The sequence below is a fragment of the Cricetulus griseus genome, assembly GCF_003668045.3.
Source record: "Cricetulus griseus strain 17A/GY chromosome 1 unlocalized genomic scaffold, alternate assembly CriGri-PICRH-1.0 chr1_0, whole genome shotgun sequence".
NCBI classification, from domain to species: Eukaryota; Metazoa; Chordata; class Mammalia; order Rodentia; family Cricetidae; genus Cricetulus; species Cricetulus griseus.
This window is the reverse complement of record NW_023276806.1, coordinates 86,459,371-86,482,751: the sequence shown is the minus strand read 5'-3', so window position 1 is coordinate 86,482,751 and position 23,381 is coordinate 86,459,371. Positions and strand designations below refer to the sequence as shown.

Below are 23,381 nucleotides of genomic sequence, written 5' to 3'. Positions count from 1 at the left end.
TGGCAGTCATTTTTCTGTGGGTCCTGCATGTCCAGTTTATACAGCATACAGTCAAGCAGTCCAGGAAAGAGAAGTTTCTTGCCCAAGTGATTAGTTTTGCCACATTAAAGGCAAACTCTGTAAGTAGCTTCTTCAGTGCACATCACCCCCTTGAAGTAATTGGTACTGCCAAGAGCAGATGTGTCTCACTGTCAAGAAAAGTCTATATTCTTAAAACATTTTAAATGATATATTATGCAGGTCTCTGAAGTGTCTGAAGATTACATATCCATCTGAAATATACCTCTGTATCTCTAGAAAAACCTAACACAACTATAAGTTTGACTATTATACATAACAATTAATTTGTGTTTAAATGATCTGGATAAACATAATACCTTAAATAAGAGTAGACAAATACATATAGTATAGCAAAATTGATCTTAGATTTGTATCAATAAATCAAAATCCATACCAATGTAAAGTATTCATTTCTATATCATATCCCTATTTTTCTTTAGAAAGAGATTGACTGTGACCATGAACAATTTAAAACCAACCTGCTTTAAATGAAAACAAACATTTATAAGCAATATTTGGGAATTTGGGTATAGGTCTATACTACTTCCTTCTGATTGTTGGGCACTGTAATCTTATGGGAATCCTGAGAAAATTTAGAATTATGTTCCATTCCTACTGGGGTAGTTTATATGGTTGGTCATCTCAGCCAGCAGTCCTAAAGCTGTCGTGGATGTTGGATCATGTGGGTCATTATTTCTGGGGTCTTGTTTGATAAAATCTTATTAGTCTGGGTGGAATCCAGAGCTTCTCATTTTCTGTGGAAACAAAAGCAAAACCTCTTTTCCAAAACAATATATCCTTAGACCCAAATTTTGAAGTCAAGATTCCTTTATAATATTTATGTTGGCTTAGCTTAGCAGCCCTTACAATCAAATGTCTCTTAGACATTAGCTCATTAACAGTAAAAAATTTCAAAGAAAACATAATAGTATACATAATTCGGACTCTGTGTATTTTCCATCTTTACATGGCCCATTATACTTTTGTTAACTCTATTTTTCCTTTAAGGACCTCAGTTTATTATCCTTAAATTATTTTTTTAATCTATGACTCTGTCAGTCTTTTATCCCCTCTTTCCCAAGCCCATGCACATTTATCAATCACAATGTGACCCATTTAGAGGCTTTTTTGTCTGAATCTGTTCTTACTGTGTATCTGTAATCCTTTTATGACCAGGAGAGTTTTTAAAATGGTAAGCAGGCTTGGTTAGGACTAAAGTGACTGGCTCTTCCCTATTCCTTGGTTTCCTGAGAGTCTAGCTTCATAGCAGAGGTACTGGCAGGAGCCACGTGTATTGCCTCCAACTTTGTGGAGGTTTTAGGTCCATACCACCAGCTGCTCATAAACTCCATGTAAGTGTTTGGTAGCAGGGCCTCTTAAAAGATCCATGCAGTTTTTTCTGCTAATCCCAGGCCTCTACTTGCCTCTAGCAAACAGAGCTCACCTGAGAAAATGCTGCTACCAAGAAGCTGTGCTTGTTTCTGTTCTTTTGTGTTTAGAATCCCTTTTTAAGTTTTTGTCAAGTTTTATGTGGAAATTCTTGCCAAACGTTTGGGTGCCACATGTAGTTGGAGGTTTCTTGTCCCACTTGCCAGTTCCCAAATAACCACTCTAAGGCTTCACATTATTTACAGTTGCTTTGCCAAAGGCTCAGGTATTTTGCTGACTAGCTCTCACAATTAAATTAACCCATATTTACCAATCTGTGTATCGCCACATAGCTGTGGCTTACCAGTAATGTTCTGGCATCTTACTTCTTATATTTTTGGTTGTGAGCCTAGCCTTTAAAGGCTGAGCTATCCCTCTAGCTTCTTACTTCTTATCCATCTTACTTCTATGGCAACATGAAATCTCCCTGACTCTACCTTCTTTTTCTATATAACTCTGTTTGGATTTTCCTCCTAGCTATATTCTGCCTGGTCATTGGCCCAAACAGCTTTATTCATCAATCAATAAAAGCAACACATATTTGCAGCATACAGAAGAAAGTCCCACATTACAGGGCTGCTAACTACTGTCTGTAGCTCCAATCCCAGGATACCTGATAACCCTCTTTTGGCCTCTGTGGGCACTGCATGCACATGGCGAACAAACATAACATGCAGGCAAAACACTCATACACATAACAATGAAAGGGGAAAAATTAAAAGCTTCCATGCAAGCTAAGTTTAAGGCTGATTCTAAAAAAACAGTTGAGCCCTTGCTGTATCAGGATTTTAGAGGAGAAACATAAGAGTTTGTAGCCATATTCTTACTATCCCTGCTAACATTAGCCTCACTCAGAAACCTGTTAGCCCTATCCCAGAACTACTAAACCTTTCTACATGTTGGACGGAACCAGCAGGCTGTGATTTAATGGATACTACAGGGGATTCTGATGGGTGTTAAAGTTTGGGAAGCACTGCACTGTGTCTCTAGATGTCCTGTCTTTAGATTACCCATATGAGCTGCATAATTACTGTTGGCCCCACCTTTTCAATCAGTGCCCATCCATGAAACCAGCCCTGAATGGGCAGAGGTGGGAAGAACCCTGTGAACACTGTCAAAATGTTTTCATGAGGAACCCTGCTTTAATTTTTACATTCTCTAAAAACTCGATACAACATACTCTGTCCCTTCCTAACAACAGCATGGAAGCCTTTTAATTAGTCCACCCAGGAGGAAATAGAGATGGGCTCGTTAAGTAATTGCTCTGATTACCAGTGGGCAGGAGTGTGTGTTGTTTCCTGATGCATTCATTACAAGTGAGCAGTGCTACCAAACTGAAGGCTTCTTAAGAGGGGGTTGACATAAAAGGACAGAAGCAAGCCGTGGAGAGGAGTGGGGGGCTGCACTGATGACAGGAATAGTCATTGAGCCAAACATACACAAAGACACACAACACTCACAAATGCCAGTTTACCCTATGAAGACTGATCAATGGCCTGTACTCCTGGGAAATAAGCATTAATATTCCTGAAAGTTTCGGGAAAGTATCAAAGCATACCACATTCCTCCAAGTTCCAATTGCAGGGAGGTATGTGGTTTTGTTTTGCATTTTAAGGTCATATTTTTCTGAAGGTGACTCAGTCCACAGATCCAGACCAAGGTTATGGAAACATAGTCTATACACATGCCATTTACAGAAAGGTACCGTGATCTAATTGTCTAGTTTTAGCACACACTCATCTCTGGCAACGAGTCTAAGTAATGGCATCACAATCACAACCTCTACCTACCTCCCCAATTAAATGGTCTCTTATAGTTCTGTCCTTTTACCATTCAGTACCCTCATCTTAAGTCACAGGAATTGGATCAAGGCCCTGCTGGGTGTTCACTGTTGGAATCACATAGGAAAGGGCTACAGATACAAGCCACAGAGTCTGCTTAATGCCTTACCAAAGAGGAAGAAAAGGCTTCAGATAAGTGACTATGCTTTCTGCTCTTTAAATGCCCCCTCAAATGAGAATTAACTAGTTGAGTTCAATCAGGTTGCCTTGGAGTAAATATTTACTACTATGTAATTGGTACAACCTCTCCAGGAATAATCTCTGCCATAGATGCAGCCTGTGAAGAACCAAGGACAGAATGAATGCTCTAAGTGGGGTAATGGACCAACCAACGCCATTGCCACCTTGTCACATTACAAGTGGCACGGTATTTGTTTCTCTTTCATTGCAGGCTAACTAGATGTTTTTTGCTTCTATGTAAGTTTTTGGGAGACATGGTTTAAACCAAATGTCTAGCAGATCTTGGGTACCTTGAACACTTCCTTGTAGTTTAATATCTGTCCATTTAGTCAGGTGCATAGAATACTATTGAACTCACTACTGTACTCAGTCAACATTTATCTTCATTTTGTTTTATTATTGAGACAGGGTCTCATGTAATTCATGGTGGTATCAATCTGCTTTGGAGCTGAGGACATCCTGCTCTGTCTCTGTCTCTTCTTTACTCTTGCTCCTGCCTCTTAAGTACTGACATTAGAGGTATGCACCATCACAGCCAGTTTATGAGGAAGGAACCCAGGACTTACTTGTTCTAACAGAGTCCTCTACCAATTAACTTACAGCCCCGGCTCATTAGCTAACATTTGTTATAGCGGTTCCTTTCTGCCTTTAATCAGAGAAGCTAATGGTCCCCACAATTTCTCTTGTGTGTGTGTGTGTGTGTGTGTGTGTGTGTGTGTGTGTGTGTGCCAATTGCTGAGGTCTGAGTCCAGGTATTTCATGTATGCTGGGGCTCTACTGAATCCTTCCCCCCCTCTTTCTTGGACTATCAGGCAAATAGGATAGGGCAGGAACCAGGCTTCTTAGGAGCTGGAGACTTGATTTCTCTGCTGACTGTCACTTAAAGACCTTCAAGTCCATGTCTGTCTCTTGATGGCTTGATGGTCACTGGGCTGGATCTGTCCAAGCAGGGTTTGCTCCAGGAGAACCTGAAGAGAACTCCCTGGGCTGGGGAACAGCTTAGTTCTGACAGGCTGAGCATTCTGGAGGGATTTCCCCTCACTAGGGGTCCTGGCATTGTATTGTGGCCATTCTCAAAATCTCCTAAAATGGAATAAAGAGCAGCCCCGATTTAATCTGCTGCTCCAAGCCCCGCGAGGACACAGCTGGCGAGGGTGTACTGCTCTATTCACAGCCAGTCCCTTCTCTCCAGCCTTGCAATAATTTTGTTGTCTTTGTTATTTTATATCCTGCGGTGACTTCCCTGAGTGCAGTGAGTGATTAATTTAGCTGGTGTCACAGGCTACAACATGTTGATATAAAGGGGAAGAAAGAGAGAGGGGGGGTGGAAGGGTGGGAGGCTGCCGGGACAAATATGCCCACAACACAAGCTCCAGCCCTCGCACAAAGCGCACCATTGGCCAAAGTGACCCCGTGACAATGTTTTTGTGAACATGAGTATGAACCTCTGAATGGTTGAGTTCCGAAATTCAAAGGCTGACTCTCTCCCCGGGCTTCCTCACTTCCCCCATGGCCTCTGAAGCATCAATAGCTTCAGGAAATAATGAAAAACAAATCAGAAATAAAATCAGCACTTGAAACTCATGGTTCTTTATGAAAAGGGCTTCTAGCGTTCAAAAGCCAGTTTGCAATGGAGAGATTCGAGATCTTGTGTGAAAACAATCTCTATGTCTTTCTGGTTCAAAGCTCCAGGAAAACCATTATTCTCCTTAGCCCATGGACCGGAGGAGGGCTCATGTGGCTATGGATTGGTAAGGCATCGGACTGTTCCCCATCCTGGGAAAGCTTGTCCAAGCTTACGATTGTTAATATTGGTGAGGAAGTTGGTCGAATGGACCATTCGGTGTGCACTCTGGCTTTTATGCCTCAGAAGGGGCTTACTCTTTTAATGGCCCAGTTGGTAAGAAGCAGGCCAGTGACTCAAAGGCTATGCTAAGAGCATTCACCCTCAACCCACCATTCTGCCATCTTGCTTTTAAACATGAACCTCTCACATTGATTCCAATTTGGAAAATGGTATTCTGAGGTGATATTTAGGGCCAGGGATGATGTGGCTGTCTTGGTAGAGTGCTTTCCTAGAACGAATGTGGTCTTGGGTTGGATCCCCCAGGGCCACATAAAACCAAGCATGCCAGTGCACAACTCTGATCATGGCACTTTAGAGACAGAAGGAAGAAAATTAGGAGGTCAAGGTCATCTTTGGGTTGGCTACATCAGAAGTTTAGAACTGTCTGGGCTATATGGTACCCTGCCTCAAAGGAAATGACATGATTTTTAAAAGAAACAGTTGTAACAATTTTACTTTAAAACTGACATTGCTTCATTAAAAATTACTTTGTACTTTATTTTTTATTTGAATTAGAAACAAGATTGTTTTACATGTCAATCCCAGTTCCCACTCCCTCCCCTCTTCCCCTACCACCCCCACCCCCAGCTAATACCCTACCTATCACATATCCTTTCTGCTCCCCAGGGAGTGTGAAGCCTTCCATAGGAGGTCATCAGAGTCTATCTTATCCTTTGGGATAGGGCTTAGGCCCACCCCTGTGTGTCTTGGCTCAGGGAGTATCCTTCTATATGGAATGGGCTTCCAAAGTCCACACCTATGGTAGGGATAAGTACTGTACTACTACAGAAGGTCCCATAGATTTCTGAGGTCTCCTCACTGAAACCCACATTCCTGGAGTCTGGATCAGTCCCATGCTGGTATCCCAGCTATCAATCTAGGGACCAAGGGCTCTCTTTTGTTCAGATCAGCTGTTTCTGTGGGTTTCACCAGCCTGATCTGGACCCCTGTGCATATCACTTATCCTTCTCTGTATCTGGATTCCAGTTCAGTTCAGAGATTAGTTGTGGGTGTCTGCTTCTACTTCCACCAGCTACTGGATGAGGGCTATAGGATGGCATATAAGTCAGTCATCAATCTCATTATCAGGGGAGGGCATTCAAGGTAGCCTCTCCTCTGTTGCTTAGATTGTTAGTTGGTGTCATACTTGAAGATCTCCAGACCTTTCTCTAGTGCCTGATTTCTCTTTAAACCTAAAATGTCTCCATCTATTATGGTATCTTCTTTCTTGTTTTCTTCTATTCTTCCCCCGACTCAACTTTCTGCTCCCTCATGTCCTCCTCACCCCACCTCTTCTCCCCTTCTCATTCTCCTAGCTCCCTCCCTCCATTTCCCATGCTCCCAATTTGCTCAGGAGATCTTTTCCCTTTCCCCTTCACCAGGGGCCCATGTATGTCTCTCTTAGGGTCCTCCTTGTTTACTAGCTTCTCTGGCGGTGTGGAATATAGGCTGGTAATCCTATACTCTCTGTCTAAAATCCACATATGAGTGAGTACATACCATGTTTGTCTTTTTGTGATTGGGCTACCTCACTCAGAATGGTTTCTTCTAGTTCCATCCATTTTCCTGCAAATTTCAAGATTCCATTGTTTTTTTTTTCTATCTGCAGTCTTCTGCATTCCAGCATCCAGTTATGCCAGCACCTTTTGTTGAAGATGCTTTCTTTTATTCCATCATATAAATTTAGCTTCTTTGTCAAAAATCAAGTGTTTGTAGGTATGTGGGTTAATATTGGGGTTTTCAACTCTATTCCATTGGTCTACCTGTCTATTTTTGTGTCAATACCTAGCTGTTTTCAGGACTATAGTTCTGTTTAAATGTTTACCTAAATCACACTATGCAGAGATTCCTGTTGCTAACACATGGGGGGGTAGTTTTCTTTACCCATGTATGGTAATTTCTATGCTTTATTCTAGGAACATAATGCTGTGTATCTTGTTTATAACCATTATATCTCTCCATTTGAAAACATCAATTCATGACAATCAGTTTTTCCCACCTTTTAAAAAGATTGTGTGTGTGTGTGTGTGTGTGTGTGTGTGTGTGTGTGTGTGTGAGAGAGAGAGAGAGAGAGAGAGAGAGAGAGAGAGAGAGAGAGAGAGAGAGAGTCACATCTCTCCTGTTTGTACCTGAGCTGGGGTTACAGAGTCAAGCTACGGTATCTGGCTTTCCTGCCTCCCCCTTTTTTGCAAATTTTTTTTATTCAATTTCATCATGTTTTTTACTCTCCCCTAATTCCTCCTAGATCTTCCCTACCTCCCACCTACTCAACTTCATGTTCTTACTCTCTCTCTAAAACAAAAACAAAACAAAACAAAAAAATTACCAAGCAAATAAAAGAATAAGACCAAAAACTGGTAAAACAAAATGACACAAAAAGCACCCCTCAAGAAAAACTATCCAAAAGCAAGCAAGCAAAGGACCAACAAAAAACAAAACAAAACAAAAACCCCCAAAAATAATTAGTGCACCTTCAGCAGAGGGTGACCTAATTCATACCCCTGTCTATTATGAATGAACACAAACCTCATACAATTTTTTAATCTTCTCAATCTGAAAATTAAAAAGTGGCATGCAATTGTTGGATGAATTCTGTCATTACAGTGAAATTGGTCTTTTAATGTATTTAGCAACTTTTTAATCTTCTTTTATAACATAAATTTCAAATTCCTGATCCTTTGGAATTAAGAGAACTCTTTCTATTGAGATAATTACTCATTTTCCAGTACCATGTGTTTTTAAAGGTTTTTCTAGTTGATCATTTGTTTGTTATTTTGTTTGTTTACTATATTTATTATATATTCACTGTAAAACAATTAAATATTTAGTCAGCAAAATTTATTCATCTTTAGCTTGATGGCTTCAAGCTTTGTTTCTTGTACTTTGCTTCTGTGTCTCTTTGCTTTCAGGTTTTTATGTCTAACCCCTTACTGTAGGAGAAAATTGAGTAATATCAGTTTTACTGTTTTTTTCAAAGGTTTATCTAGTTTTCTTGGTCGTATTTATTGAAAGTTCCATTTTCCAATTTAGTTAATGACTTTATCATATATGATACACCCATACAAAGATAGGGCTATTTCTGGGCTCTGAATTTTACTCCATTGGTCTAATCTTTCTAGGGCAAGCTGATAGCACACTGTTTAGCTAAATGGCTTTGCAATATATTTTGCTATAGCAGGTCCACATTCCCTCCCTAGTCTCCTTACTATTCCTGAGAAGTTCCAATATAAGATGAGCAACATACAATAGAATAGAATAACCCCTGTGAGATCTTCAGTGAGATTACATCAAACTTATAGTTTACTTTGGTGATAAAGTTCATCTTTACATTATCGAGTCTTTCTGACTTTATGGATAAATTTTAGAAGCTTCTTAATGTGTATCCTGCAAATTTCCCTTAATATAAGACACATAATTTTTTATTGTCAATGGGATCATTTTAGCCCTTGCTGTTTCTTCCAGATTTTGTTCTTTAAAGCAAACTGAAATGAATATTTTTGTTGTGTGACCTCAGTTCTATTGTTATTTTTATAGCACATTCACATACACAGTGATCACAAACAGAGCCTTGCATATGATCTACTCCAAACCCCAAGTGGGTATGAAGCAATGAAGAAATGATAGGAAACACTTACTGAGTAGAATGTTACAATACAGATAATGGACAATCAATTTAATCTTCAGGTAATTGTGCAGTTTGAGAGGGTTTTATAGTTTAAAATAAAGGCAAAGGACAGTGTCATTCTTAGCGGAGGACAACAACTTAATGTGAATCAATGCTGGTGACCAATGCACTATGAATATTCTGTCACCAATTCCTGTCTTCTCTCCCTTTGCTTCCTGTCTGTGTCAGAAAGGTTTTCTCTTAATGCATTCAAAAGAGCTATTTTGGGACTCAAGTCACCTTTCTCTCCTTGTGTCTCTTCAACAGACACAATCCATCAACCTCCTATCATATGCAAAAGAAAAAAATCCACTCTCTGGGATAGTGGGCAGTCACTGGATTCTAGTGTTATCATCAGAACTGAGCCCAAGTTCTTTGGTGTTTTAGATGGAAATTGCCAGCCACCCCAGATGTCCACAACTGGTAGCCTGATCAACTTAGTTTGAACACATTTTTTTCTGATGTGTTCTAATTGTATTTTGAAAATATGGACAAAAAAATTGCAGAAGGAAGCAATGGGAACTAATGTATAATGACTACATCATAAAAGAATCAAAATGCCCTGAGCTTAATGCATGCCACGGGTATTTGTCAATAACTGCACAAATCAATCAATGTTGACTTGTCTTGGCATCAGAAACAACCCTAACCCCTCATGATAGGTAGTGGAGAAAAGTATCCATATGATTATGAACCTGGGTTGTTTGTGACCAGCTGTAAAGATGGATCCTAAGAAAATCATTCTGCGTGATAATGACCCTTTATGAAACAAAAGCCTTTCATTTAGCCAAGGGTTAGATTCTCTTTCTTGGAGGATGTAACTGACTCACTATTAATTTATAACAGTTCTGGGCCCAGTGCAAGGAGAACTAAAAAAAAAAAGCCTGGATAGAAATCATAATGTCCTCTGAATTGTAGGCTCAAGAACCAATTGCTAACTCTATAGCTCCACTAACACTTTTTATAATTGTTTTCTTAAGTTTTGAAATTATAGTATAATTGCATCATTCCACTTTCCTTCCCCCCATTCCAGGCTCTCCCATGCATAACCTCTTCTTTTCTCTCAAAGTCACAGCTTCTCTTTACATTGAGAATATATATATATATATATATATATATATATATATATATTTCTAAATATATAAATACAACCTGCTCAGTCTGTATAATGTTACCTGCATGCATATGATATCAAGGCTGACCACTTGGTATTGGGTAACCAATTAAAGGGCTCTTTCCTGGGGAAGACTATTCCTCCCACTCTCAGCATTCCCCAGTTGCCTATAGTTCTTTGTCTAGGCGTAAGGATCTCCAATCTTTCCATTTTAGCATGTCCATTAGTGTCACCATTGCTCAGGTCTTGTTTAGGCATCCATGTTGATGAGATGACATGGATGTAGCCTCACTAACATTTTTAGGAGATGTAAACATCACTTTATTAAATCATTCTAAATACTAAATCCTTATATCTGCAAGTAAGTGTAGTTCCTCATCAAATAAGCTTCTCTTTGCCACAGAGATGATTACAAAAAACCCACAACAAATCAAAAGGAAGAGAACAAGAGCCTGCATGGTGCCCAGTCCCAGTTGATACATCTACAGCATAATCCCTGCACCTAAGGCTCAGGGATCATTGCAGAAAGATCGTAAGAACAGGGGCTTTGCTCTCAGATTGTTTTCACTAACTTAATAGACCCAAGCTAGCTCCTTCCCCCCCAAACCTCATCATCTCACAAGCTCTTTGTTCAGGAAACCTTTCTGCTTCATGGATCTGTTCTTCCAGATCTTATGTTTGAAAGGACTAGAGTTGCAAAAGACACACCAAGGCCAAGTTCTCTGCACAAAGGAGATTCATTTGCCCTAGAGGGACAAAGATAGGGGACAGGAGACAAGGGAAAGGGGAGAAAGCGAGCAAGGGAGAGAGGGAAGGGATAACAGGCTGCTACTGCAAAAAGTGGAGGCAGACGTGGCTCGTAGACAAATGGCAGTTTATAAAGGGAAAAGGGGAAAACATTGTGTTAGGATAAGTTGCTTTGTTTTTGATTGGGCATGTTAATTAGGTGAGCCAAAGGTGGGATTTTGACTGTTGGACTTCAATAGTTTGATAGCTGGACCTTGGTAGTTAGCCTCAGGAGGAAGAAGTGGCCAAACAAGGGAACAGACCTTGATAGGAAGCTTTAGGGATGTAAACTAACAGTTTTGCAAGAACGAGGGAATGGAGAGGGCAAGACTTGCCAGAACCATGTTTGCCATGCTCAGGCCTAATAGAGTCCTTCAACATCTGTCCCATCAACCAACCAGGGCAGCCTATTTTTCAGACTCTTTTTAAAAATAAATCTCTACCTTTCCTCAAGTCACAAAAGGTTGGGTGAGCTTGTTAAGAACTAAAGCCATTCAGTCATTCTTTCACTCAGAACCTCCCAAAGCCTGTCTACCCTTTCTTGGTAAAAGCATTTACCATGTGATGGTAGCATGTCTTTAATCCCAGCACTCAGGAGGCAGAGGGAGGCAGAAATCTGTGAGTTCGAGACCAGCCTGGTTTACAAGAGCGAGTGCCAAGACAGCCTTCAAAGCCAAACAAACAAACAAACAAAATCCCACCCCATTTTTGATCCTAGGTGCCTCCATATGTATGCACCTCTTGGCACTTGGCCATGTGTTCTCTGGCCACTATGTTTCTCTAAGGGCATGCTTCCCATTAGAATTGCTGAGCTCTCTCCCAGAACCTTTTCCCCAGAGATAACATGGCTCGCTGCCTCACCTTAAGGTCTTTACTTACGTGCTGCCATCTAGTCCTACTCTGGAAATAATAGTGTGTAAAATTGCAACTTCTCCTGGACAGATCTTTTACTATCCCCCTCAGGTTTCAGCTCCTCAGTTTCATTTTATTTATTTATTTATTTATTTATTTATTTAAAATTAGTCACAAGCTTGCTTCCCATGTCATTCCCAGCTCCCTCTCCCTCCCCTCCTTCCCCACCCCCACCAACCACTCCCCAAGCCCCTACCCCATCCCCCTCTGCTCCCCAGGGAGGATGAGTCCCTCTATGGGGGAATCTCCAAAGTCTGTCATATCATCCCAGGTAAGGCCTAGGTGCTCCCCCATGTGTCCAGACAGAGAGCATCCCTCCATGTGGAATGGGCTCTCAAAGTCCATTTGTGTGTCAGGGATAAATACTGGTCCACTACCCAAGGCCACATGGATTGCTGAGGCCTCCTCATTGACACCCACGTTCAGGGCATCTGGATCAGTCCCATGCTGGCCTCTCAGCCATCAGTCTCAGTCTCTGAGCTCCCTCTTGTTCAGGTCAGCTGTTTCTGTGGGTTTCACCAGCCCAGTGGTAGCACACCCTGGTAGGATTTGTTGAAGGAGGCAGAGGCAGGAGGATCATGAGTTCAAGGCCAGCTCCAACATTTTTTACATTTTACTTATTTATTGTCCTATTGAATATAAGTTTCTAGTAGGAACTGTCAAGGGTTTCTGTCTGATCTGTTCATTTGTCCCCAGAACAGGGCTTGATGTGTAGTAAGTGCTGTATTTGCTGAGTAAATAAATAAGGGAATGCAAGGGTGTTTAAGGCCAAAGAAACAAGAAAGGATGTTGTAACATCTTTTTATTTAATGATTGGAAGGCTCAATAATAAAAGCACATATCAGTATCATATCCTTTGTAAAACAATATCATTAATTTCCAAATCTCTCATGAAGTTTCCTTTATCAGTGGCTACCTCTTTCAGGTTGTTTTATTTTTCCTTTAAGACTCTTAAAGGCAAGGCAAGGGAGGTGTGTTTGATTCTCACATTGAGGTGAAACCTACACAGTTTTTTGCAATCATGATGTCATTGGTAATGATATATTTTTTCTTTTTTTCGAGAAGGATAAGGAGCTGGAGAAGCTTTCACTGAGCCAGTTTAACCATGCTCATAATGCTGATAATCATAAAAGCAAAACCCGAAGTGTTGCAGATTAATCTGGTCCCGATGAAGTCAGCCTAAAGAAAGACAGATTTAGCATGGCTGAGAGCACTTAGTGATGATTATAGGAGTATTAAATCTAATAGAAAAGAGATTAGAGTGATCTAACCTACATGTTTGTTATGGGGCGCATTATAGTGACTAGAGTGCACAATGATATCTCACAGGACTCTTAGGGTCTTGGATGTGGTCTGATCACTTGGGCCATGTAGAACTTTACCTCTTGTTCTGTCCATTGATGTAAGTCACATGTTCTCTAAGGACACAACTAAAAAGGAATCTTTCTTAAACAAAATTTATAGCCATCATTCATACCGCTGCCATTGATCCATCACCAGTGAAAATTTTGTTTTATATTTGCCCTCACTTGTTAATTAATTGTCTAATTGAGCCCCTAAGGTTTAGAAAACTAGCAATTCACATACACAATCAAGATCCTTTTTTTTTTTAAAGAAGTGGGTTACTTTGATATTTGAAGCAGTAAACTATAGCCATGTTATGAAAAATACACTTTATTATAAGACCAGGGCATAAGGTCAGAGGTAGAGATGAACTTATAGATAAGAACACCACATTAAATAACATATAATTCATTTTACATACATTACTTGAATTAGAGATGTGAGTGTGACTTAGAACATCCCTCTATAGAATAAAAGTGGACTGTGAAGGCTTTCACACTATCTGATTTGGTGGTCCCATATCTGTAAGGCTTCCTACTTCAGTTCCTGGGTGGAAAATGGACATCACTTTAGAACTGAACACAGTCCATGTGGTGAGCTGTGAAGAACTGCACATTCACACTGCGATGTCAGTCTCTGATGTTGAACAATGCAGATTCATGCTACATCCTCAAGGAGAACCAATGAAATTACTAGTTTCATTGGTCACTTTGCCATTGGGGGACTTTCAGATAGTGGCATCTTAAGGAAAATACTAATCCCTTTCTTGTGGGAGATGTGGGGAGGAAATATATATATATATATATATAAATATATATATAATATTTAATATATATTTAAGGAATAATTAATATATATTAATATATATTAAATATATATATTATTATATATATTAATTATATATATTTAATATTTATATATATTAATTATATATATTTAATATTAAATATATATTTAATATATATTTAAGAGAGAGAGAGAGGCTGAAGCTTATAGGTGTTACACTCAGTTTTGTTTATGTCTTTATTCCTAACTACTTTTCAAGCAGTTGTATTAAAAAGGGAACATGAATGTGTTTCATCCCAGGTAGGATCCTCACCACACAGGTGACATCAATGAAAGTTGTTATTTGTAGAGCCATCTCTCCATCTTTCATATTTCTTCATTCCAGGATTGTAAGCAATGCTCATAGACCCTCCAGATATTCTCACTGAAGGTAGAGCCTCATTCTTTCTCTCTAGTAGTGGGATAACTATCCAGACATATTATAATCTAGAATATGTGCTACAAATAGTATTTTCAGTGGACTACAATATAAAATACTTCATGGCATCATATGTAATGAGAACAGGTATTATAAGTTTCAGGCATGTGAGTATCTATTAGATATTGACATATAACTGATTGCTTATTGTAAGTAAGTCTAAAAAGATTAAGAGCAATTTATTAAGTTGTATTTATTCACTAATATCTGCATTTCCCCTTCCTTTTGGTCATCATAAGAATTCCACCTTAAATTAACTACAAATAACAATTACAGTTAGATGTCACCATAGGACAGAGATCTAGCCAAGGAATTGTGAACAGAAAAGCAAATGTATTCTTTCCAGACTCTGCCCATGAAAACTTTATCAATGTGATCCTTGCTTCTTGGTACCCACAAAAGCAGATCTGAGAGGACATGGAGGAAGGTGGAGACACAAGACAGCTTGTGGAACACTGTTGTGGAATATTATTTTAACTAGGCAAAGATGTGTTTCATTTGTTCATGCTACAGAATATTACTTTAACTGTGTAAAGGTGTATTACTTTTGTTTATGCTGTATTTGTTTAACAACATAAAGATGTGTGTTTAATTATGTAAAGGTATGTTGTATCTGTTTCACCTTGCCTGTCTATGACACCTGATTGGTCTAATAAAAAGCTGAATGGCCAATAGCTAGGCAGGAGAGAGGATAGGAGGGACTGGTGGGCAGAGAGAAGAAAGAGAAAAGAAGGAGAAGAGAATGAGAGTCACATCCGGGGCAAGAAGTCAGGTAGATGCCAGCCAGACATAGAGAAGCAGTGAAAGTAAGGTATGCAGAAGTAAGAAAGGTAATAAGCCCAAAAGCAGAAAGTAGGTGAAGAGAAAGAGGTTAATTTAAGAGAGTTAGCCAGAAACATGTCTAAGCTAGGCTGAGCATTCAAAGAAGATTCAAAACTGTAAACCAGGCTGGCCTGGAACCCACAGAGATCTGCCTAGATCTACCTCCTAAGCAGTGGTATTAAAGGCATGCACCATCATGCCTGAACACAGTGAGCTTTTTTTTGTTTTGTTTTGTTTTGTTTTGTTTTGTTTTGTTTTTCTCTGTGTGGCTTTGTAGACCAGGCTGGTGCCTTGAACCCACAGAGATCCACCTGCCTCTGCCTCCCAAGTGCTGGGATTAAACGTATGCGCCATTCACCATCCAGCCACACTGAGCTTTAAGAGGGGGAGGAAATGAACCTCATGTACTGAGGCACTGACACAGGGAGTTTATAACAAACACCTCAATTTCTTTTCTCACTTATAGAGCTGATAAATTCCACAATGAGGTTTCTGGTCTGCTGCCTCTGGTCATATGAAGCTCCTTTAGCATAAAACACCTGATAAACACGAAGCTCCTTGTGCACAGAATTCATATGAGACTCAGCTTTTCTCACTGGCTAGCTGTGTGTCTACGTTCTAACTGTGATTGAGTCCTCTATTTGGAATTCAGCTTTCTACGCGACAGTTGGGTTTCTGGTGATAGTTCATCTGTTTGGCTGGGTATGATCTGTAATATATTTTAGCGTCAGGTTGCCAACTGTTTCTACTAAACCTTTTCTGATAAAAGTGTTAATATATACATGTAGAACAATTTCATTTCAATAAAAATTTAAATGGTTAAAGAACAACAGTAAATTATAACAGCATTTATTCTGCCTCAAAAGATTATTCTAGATGGCTTATACATCAGCCCTAAATTCCATAATAATCCAATAAATACATTATTACATTCAATAAAAGGTGGGAATACAGACTTGGAGATATTAGAGAATCTGTCCTGGATCACACAGTTAAAACATGCCAGGCCAAGATTCGAACTCACTTTTGTCTCATGAGCAATCCCACACTTTACACCATGTTCCTTACTGGCAGTGATAATCAGAAGAATGACTATTCAATGATGAGAAGCTCAGGTTTCTAACAGCTGAAGTGGCTTCACCAGAGGAATTTGTAACTGTCTTGCTATGCTTTGAGCCACTGTTGTTAGTGAGCAATGAGATAAGAACCAAACTGAACAGCATGTGCAAGGGATTTCCAACTTTGAAACCAAGTGAAACATCTGGCCATCGACTCCAAAGCAGGGTAAGGGAGCTTGAGACTAACAAGAATACATGAGAGCTCAGAGGCTTTATCCAGTAGAAATGGAAGTAGCCAGATTGTATTTTCAGACATAAAATCTAGAACCATGGTCCTGGAGAGAGGGAGTGTTCTAGACAAACCAGTGAGAAATAGGAAGGAAATACTGGGTTTCTCTTAAGATAATAACTTAAGATAAATTAACTTATTTGGCAGCTACTACCTAGGCTAATGACCACGTTCTGGTGCCTTCCTTAAGTCAAGCCTGACACAATGCAGGTAACATGCTTACGAGAATGACAATAGTCCACATGCAGCATTGAGAACAAAACCCCTACACTGTCCTGTACTGTGTTCTTTTACCACCTCTTTATTTCCTTGATCTTGTTTGAGTAGATTTACTTGTTATTCTTCCAATTTTAGCAAAGTTAATCTTTAAAAATGTACCATGTGTAATATACTCCTACAGTATAGAACCTGAATACAGAAGAAGAAATCATGTGTCAAACAGAAGTAGACAGCAAGAAATATTTCATGCTCACCAGCCCACACTGGTTCCACTTACGATACTTCATCTTTGTTTCAATCTACCTATACCATGAGTCAAACTATGAAGGCTTACTTCAGTGTAACAGAAATCATTAATATAAACTTCTCTACTGCCATTGATGATGGAACTCTATCAGAGTGCCTGTTACATTATGATTTGTAACTAATAAGTGGACTACCTGGAAAAAAAAGAGTTCATAAAATGTGTAATGTGTGCATCTCAGTGTCATTGATTGTTTTTTTTTCCTGATAATACTTGATGTTAAATTCTAAAGTCATAGTCCATACCCTCTTAGAGCACTTTTTATAATCTTGAAGGCAAGAGTAAGTACCTGATGGCTGCATTCGTGCCATCCAGGGCAAGTACTTGGGGTTTCAAAGCCACGCCTCCCAGTCCCACCATCAGTAGCGTTTGAGCAGCACTAGCACAACCCTAATTGACTGTATAAACATTGACAAAATCAGTTTCAGCTGCCTGGGACTCTTGCTTTTCATCATGTCCTTGCTGTTCTTCAGCCAGTGTGGTTGGAATGAGTTAGTCTGGATCTGGATTCAGAAGCTTCATTCACACTGCTCTAAGCAAAATTTCATCAAAATATTTACCTCAATAATTTGGCTCAACACTTCCCTCAAATTAACTAAGGCACAGTGTTCAGCCAGGTTGCTGTAGAACGCCCCGGAGCAGGGCAGAGCTGTGAAGAAAGGGTGCAGTCGGGGGAGTGAGAAGCTGCATGCTGAGGAGATGCAGTCCAAAGTGTATACAACATTTATTAGCTAAAGTACCACGAAAAGCATTCTAATCAGTTGGTTTCCTCTCATTAAATGTTAATTAGTTCATATAAGCTTCCTGCATAGGAAAGTATCAGGTACTTAGCACGCATTAGGAAAGAGACGAGTCACATGGGGAGTCTTGGAAAACAACCGAACAGAGCAAGGACATTTTCACATGTCTGGGTGACATTTCTGTTTGAAGGCATATGTGAGCTCCTTGAGGGGAATCCAGAAGATCTGCCAAAAACAAACATAGGCTCCGGATTTTCATTCTGGTAACAAGTCTCTGAAATAATGTTTGTTGAATTTTTAAAAACATACTTAATTCAGGAGATTAGCTCCTGAATCAAAGACTATGATTATATTTAGATACATTTGCTCACACTGTTTAAAACCGCAGACCCAGATAATCCTATCATGTTAAATGACCTTTTATCTAGATCGCTTTAATATGCTAGCCCATAAACCACCTTGGCAAAATGTTGTGCAAATAAGGAGAATAAAACCCAAGGGCTTTGTGGATCACAAGTCATTAAGTGCTTTGGAAGCCAGCTGTGGGATCCTAGAGGATTGAGAATAGACAGGACTCCAAAGGTAACTTCCTGTCTGACATGTAGTCAGCCCATTGGAACTCTGCCACATTATGGCACATGACAGCTCATGATCTGACTACCTGGTGCTGATCCCCACATGGTTGTTAACGATCATGAATATCACCCCTGACTCAGACACAGCCACACAAACTCATACCTGTCTTACTAAGAGAATTTTAGAATTTAGGTTTGAGTGATTTCCATAGTTCTCCTTTGGTGGTCTCCATGCTAGTCTCCTCTTTGAATTTGCTATCATTTCTGTTTATACACTGATAATGTTTGTAACCTCATGATGTGGAATGACAAGGGTCATAGTGAAGATTGAACCAGCTTTAGTAATAGAAAAGGGGCTATAAATGGACGCTTTTTAAAGAAAGTATACCGAATACTTATTGAGTATATACTACATGATCAACATGGACAACTATAAATAATAACTGTTGAATCTTTACATAACCCTATTATAACCATTGTCACAAGTTCCATTTACCGGATGAAAGAACTGTCAGAGAAAGAGGATGGGTAATTCACAACTGCTTGTATAGCTTCCATTGATCTTCCTGCCATCCCAGTGTTCAGGCTGCATGGGATTTACTCCCATTGGGTTTGAACTAGACCTAATGGCCCATGTCAAACAAACAGAACATAGCAAAAATAATGAGATATCACTTTCATCATGTGATTACTGAAAGACTTGGTATCTGTCTTTCTGCTGGCTTTGATGAAACAAATTTCTGTGTGAAAACACCCATGGGACACAGGACTCCAGCCATTCACTAGCAAAGAATTTGGTTCTCAGTCCAATAGAACCTTCCTATGAATCATAAGTGGCTCCTCCCCCAAATGACTCTTCAGATGAGATCACAGACCCTTGACCAATGCCTTTATTATAGGTTTTTGAGAGGTAAAATAACAGAGAACACAGCTCAGTAGGGATTTCTGCCCCACATAAACTGTGAGATGATAAATAGCATTGCTTCAAACTCACTCGATTTGGAGCAATATGTTATGAAGCGTACTATAATTGATATTTTCATGTAACTATTTTCTCTGAATAGGAACATTCCCTCCTTGAAGAGAATCCCAAGAGGAGTATGAGACTCACAAGAAAGGTTAGCTCATGAAAAATAAGACTCACAAGGGCCCACAAACAGTGGACAGTTGTTGGGGAAGAAGGCTCTTTGCTGGAGCTGCCTGCATGTTGTGCAGAGAACCCCAGTCAAGCATTTTGCATGAGTCTTCACCTATTATGGAATGAGCTTTCTTTTTTGATGATGATGATGATGCAACTACCTGTGAAGAATCCTTCACCCACCCATGCTCCTTTAAGGAACCCAAGTGAACTCACTGGTTCAGGAAGCTAGACTTAGAATAATTTCTTTGGTAGACTGTTATGGTATCTGTGATGAAGAGCCATTTGTGTGTGTGTGTCCACAGGAAAAGTCATCCAGCATATTTTAGCTGAAGACAACACATGTAGTAAGTGGTGGAGACAGGAGTGACTCCCTAATTTAATGTCTTTCTAATTGCACTGTCACCATCACCATTGTCATACCACCACAAGTTCATCATCCTCACTATCACCACCTCCATCACCCGACTATGATCTTAAGTATTCTATACAAATTATTTTACCTGGTCTCCAAAATGACCCTATTGTTCCACTTTTATATTTATTAAAACAATAAAACCAACCGAAGAACCAGGCAACTTAAACTCATCCAGAGTGATAAAATTCAAAATTCAGCCCAGCTGATGGACTGCAAAGCCCATGTCCTTCCATCTAAATTGCTGCTCCTTTATAACATAAATGCTAAGCAATAAAGAAACAATTCTTTGTAGCATTGAGAAAAAAACAGCTTAAAACAATTCATTAACAAATTGTTGGTAACAGAGCCCACCTGGGGGAAGCTTCTGACATCACCTCAAGTCTGTGGAGAGTTTGAGGGTGTGGCAAGCAGAAGACTTTTGTGAAACTCTTTCTGGCAGATATAACAAAAAACAAATTGAAACAGCACCAATTATATGCCACTAAGTTTCTTCCCAAAAAGGGAAGTCATAAAATCTAATCTAATGTAATAATAACTTGTATTTCCTATGAAATCTTGGATAATTCCCCATTGCACATTAGATGAGAGTGCTCATACTCCTTGGCAGAGCTTCAAGGTCTGGCTGACTGAAGCTAGCCTCAAGTTGGGCTCCATTTTCTTACAGTCACCATCCATGGGAGTCAAGTCTGTTCATACTCTGTCAGAGCCTTGATTTCTCCCACCAGATTGAGCACATTGTTTAGCAAAAGCCCAAGATGAAAGTTTTGTGAGAAAAGAAAATAACATTAGGAGGGGAGGAAATTTTAAAAAGCAAAAAGAGTAGGGAGAACTTTGCTCTTTTCACTTTAGCAAAGGACCCTTGAATTCACATATTCTGATTTGTGGCCTGAGTAAGTCATTCAGGATTCCAATATTCTTAGGTTTATTGCACTGCCCTCCCCGAAAATTAAACAGAAAAAAGTAGAATTACTGGGAATGTAGCACATACACCATATATTACCCTCTTTGCTACACTTTCTGTTCCTATGGTCCTACTACCCATTCCTATCTTGCCCTTTTGGTTTTTGAGTTTTTAAATCACACGTATATGAAAATTCCTATACGTATTTAAGAGAAACTAAAGTGTCTGTTAAGTCTACTATGCTTCTTTTGGTAGAAACAAAGAATAGTGTAATGCCGTGAGTTATAATGACCCAATTAGGCTTGTCAAAATATTTGAAGAGCTAACTGGGAGGATATGATACATGCAGAAGTATACAAATAAGGGATATACCAATAAGGATCACTTTAAAACAATTCTTGAGTCCACTTCGAAACTAGGACTGTTGGCATGGTTCCATGTACTAGCCGTTGCCTCATTAATCATCTTTTGGGGAGTTGTTCTATTTCTATATTTAGCCTCTGACCTCGTTTTTTTGGTGAGCCGGTATCATGGTCGTTGTCTTGACAGAATCCTTCAGCCTTCAGCTGTCAGCCTTCATCTTCCAAGCTCACACCCTCTTGACTTGATTGCATTAGACTCAGTGGGAAAAAAGAAAATGACCTCAGTGGTGTTTATTTTGTTTAGCAGGAAGGAGATTTGGCTAGAAGAAGAAAGAATGGGACTGTCATCTGTGATTCCAAGGATAAGCCTGGGAAAGACAGGATGAGACATGTGACTGTCTCATTTCTTATATGCAAGCAGAAATGGTTGAACTGTGGCTTTGTCCTTCTCACTGTATGCATGAACTTCGTGTGTGTGTGTGTGTGTGTGTGTGTGTGTGTGTGTGTGTGTGTGTGTTTTAATTTCAACAAAGCTAATTGTTTTAAACAGTGTATCTAGAACTCTATGGACATTAAAGAACACAAATATGTCTGTCAAGCATTTTGTGTTTCCTTTTCCTTTCTAGAACTTTAGGTTCTAATCCCCAAACATTTCTCTCTCCCAAGTACTGCCTATCCTCTCCCACACCATACTTTCTCTGCCCTTTGGGCACAAACACTATTTAGATGCATGTTTAGAAACTTCTTTGGATAGGAAACCTTATAAAACAAATTATGTCCTTCAATCCAAGGATGCCCTGGGGAACACTGAGGTGTGCAGAACTGTCTGTCCTTCACTAAATGGTCCCAGATGATTGTCTATACTTTCCCGGTTCTTAGTTCTGTTTTCTATTATTCTCTGTCTCCTCTCTGCTGCCAATATATTGTGCCTACTTCATTCCCCACAAATTCTGACCCACAAAAATGTGTCCCCTAAAAAATCAATTTTTGTTTGGGGAAGTCAAAAATAGCTAGGATCTTAGCCATCAGTATTTACTTTCTGACCCAGGAGTTTACAGCTGAACACTTTGAGGTTCTTTGAGAGGCATTCTGAGAGCCAAAGCAGCACAGCTGTATCAGATACAAAAGACAGTCACTATAGGAATAAAAATAAAAACAAACTTTTAATGACCCTCAAAGTCTATATTTAGTATTTTATTTTGGAAATTGATTTCTATTTTACCCTAAGTCCAATAAACAGCCAGTACATTGGAGGCAGTTCCTCCTGTAGTCATATTTGCTGAACTTTATTGAATTTCCTTTTCCTAATGAGTCATGAAGCCTGAGTTAAATGTTAAGTATCAGGGTTTATGGAAGGAACATGTATATTTGCTTTCTCTTCAATTAAGGAAAAGCTGGATGACCTCTGTACCACTGAGATTTGAGCTTGGTGATAGCCTGGATTTCCATTTACCAAGCCATATTCTGCTAAATTCCCCACAGTATGTAAGAATGGAGAAGGCAAATGAACGTTGGCTACCTATTAGGTACCGATCTGAAAGGACTTTTGTTGTCTCAGGAAGGAGAAACTTAGAAGCATTCTTGTCATAAAGATGAAGTCACTTCTGCCTCTGTGCTATTGCTATTGTAGGCATAGAGAATCTGGGAATGAAGAAGGTTATCTCAAAAATTCAAACTCAAGAGCAACTTAGTCCAAGTTTAAGACCCAGTTAGGGGCTTTATAGTTAAGAACATTTGCTGTTATTTCAGAGGAAGTGAGCTCAGTTCCCAGCACCCATATCAGATGCTGTAACTCCAGCTCCAGGGGATCTGACACCCTCTACTAGCCTCCAAATCCAGAAATTATTTTTAAATGTGCAGTTCCAGCACTACTGATCCAGTTTCCAAAATTTGAACCTCAGGAATACGTCATTTGTTCCTTTCAACCTCACAATCCTTCACTCACTCTGATGGTGTAATGCAAGAATCATGCAGATACTTCCCATTTAGTCCTTTGACAGATACATGGGTGTCCCTCCCAGACATTCGCAAACTGCTTGAAGACCTGTGTAAATGAACTCACTGTCTCACACAGCAACTGGTGCCACCATGAGTGGTCCATGAGAAAGGGATTCCC

General features: G+C 39.6%; 1 long non-coding RNA gene across 5 annotated transcripts in view; it reads right to left on the bottom strand.

The window, feature by feature from the left end:
* LOC103159251 overlaps window positions 1-23,381 on the bottom strand; it is a 42,583-nt gene that overhangs the window by 3,891 nt on the left and 15,311 nt on the right. The window contains exons 3-4 of one of the 5 annotated variants that reach the window (XR_003480378.2): window positions 21,409-21,585; window positions 17,832-18,096 (exon numbers count right to left, since the gene is read on the bottom strand). The exons of 1 other annotated variant lie outside the window; for it this stretch is intronic. This is a non-coding gene — a long non-coding RNA (uncharacterized LOC103159251). Of the gene's footprint in view, window positions 1-17,831; window positions 18,097-21,408; window positions 21,586-23,381 lie in introns of those variants that run through there. 3 more of the 5 variants (XR_003480380.2, XR_003480379.2, XR_004772033.1) reach the window with 3 other exon arrangements.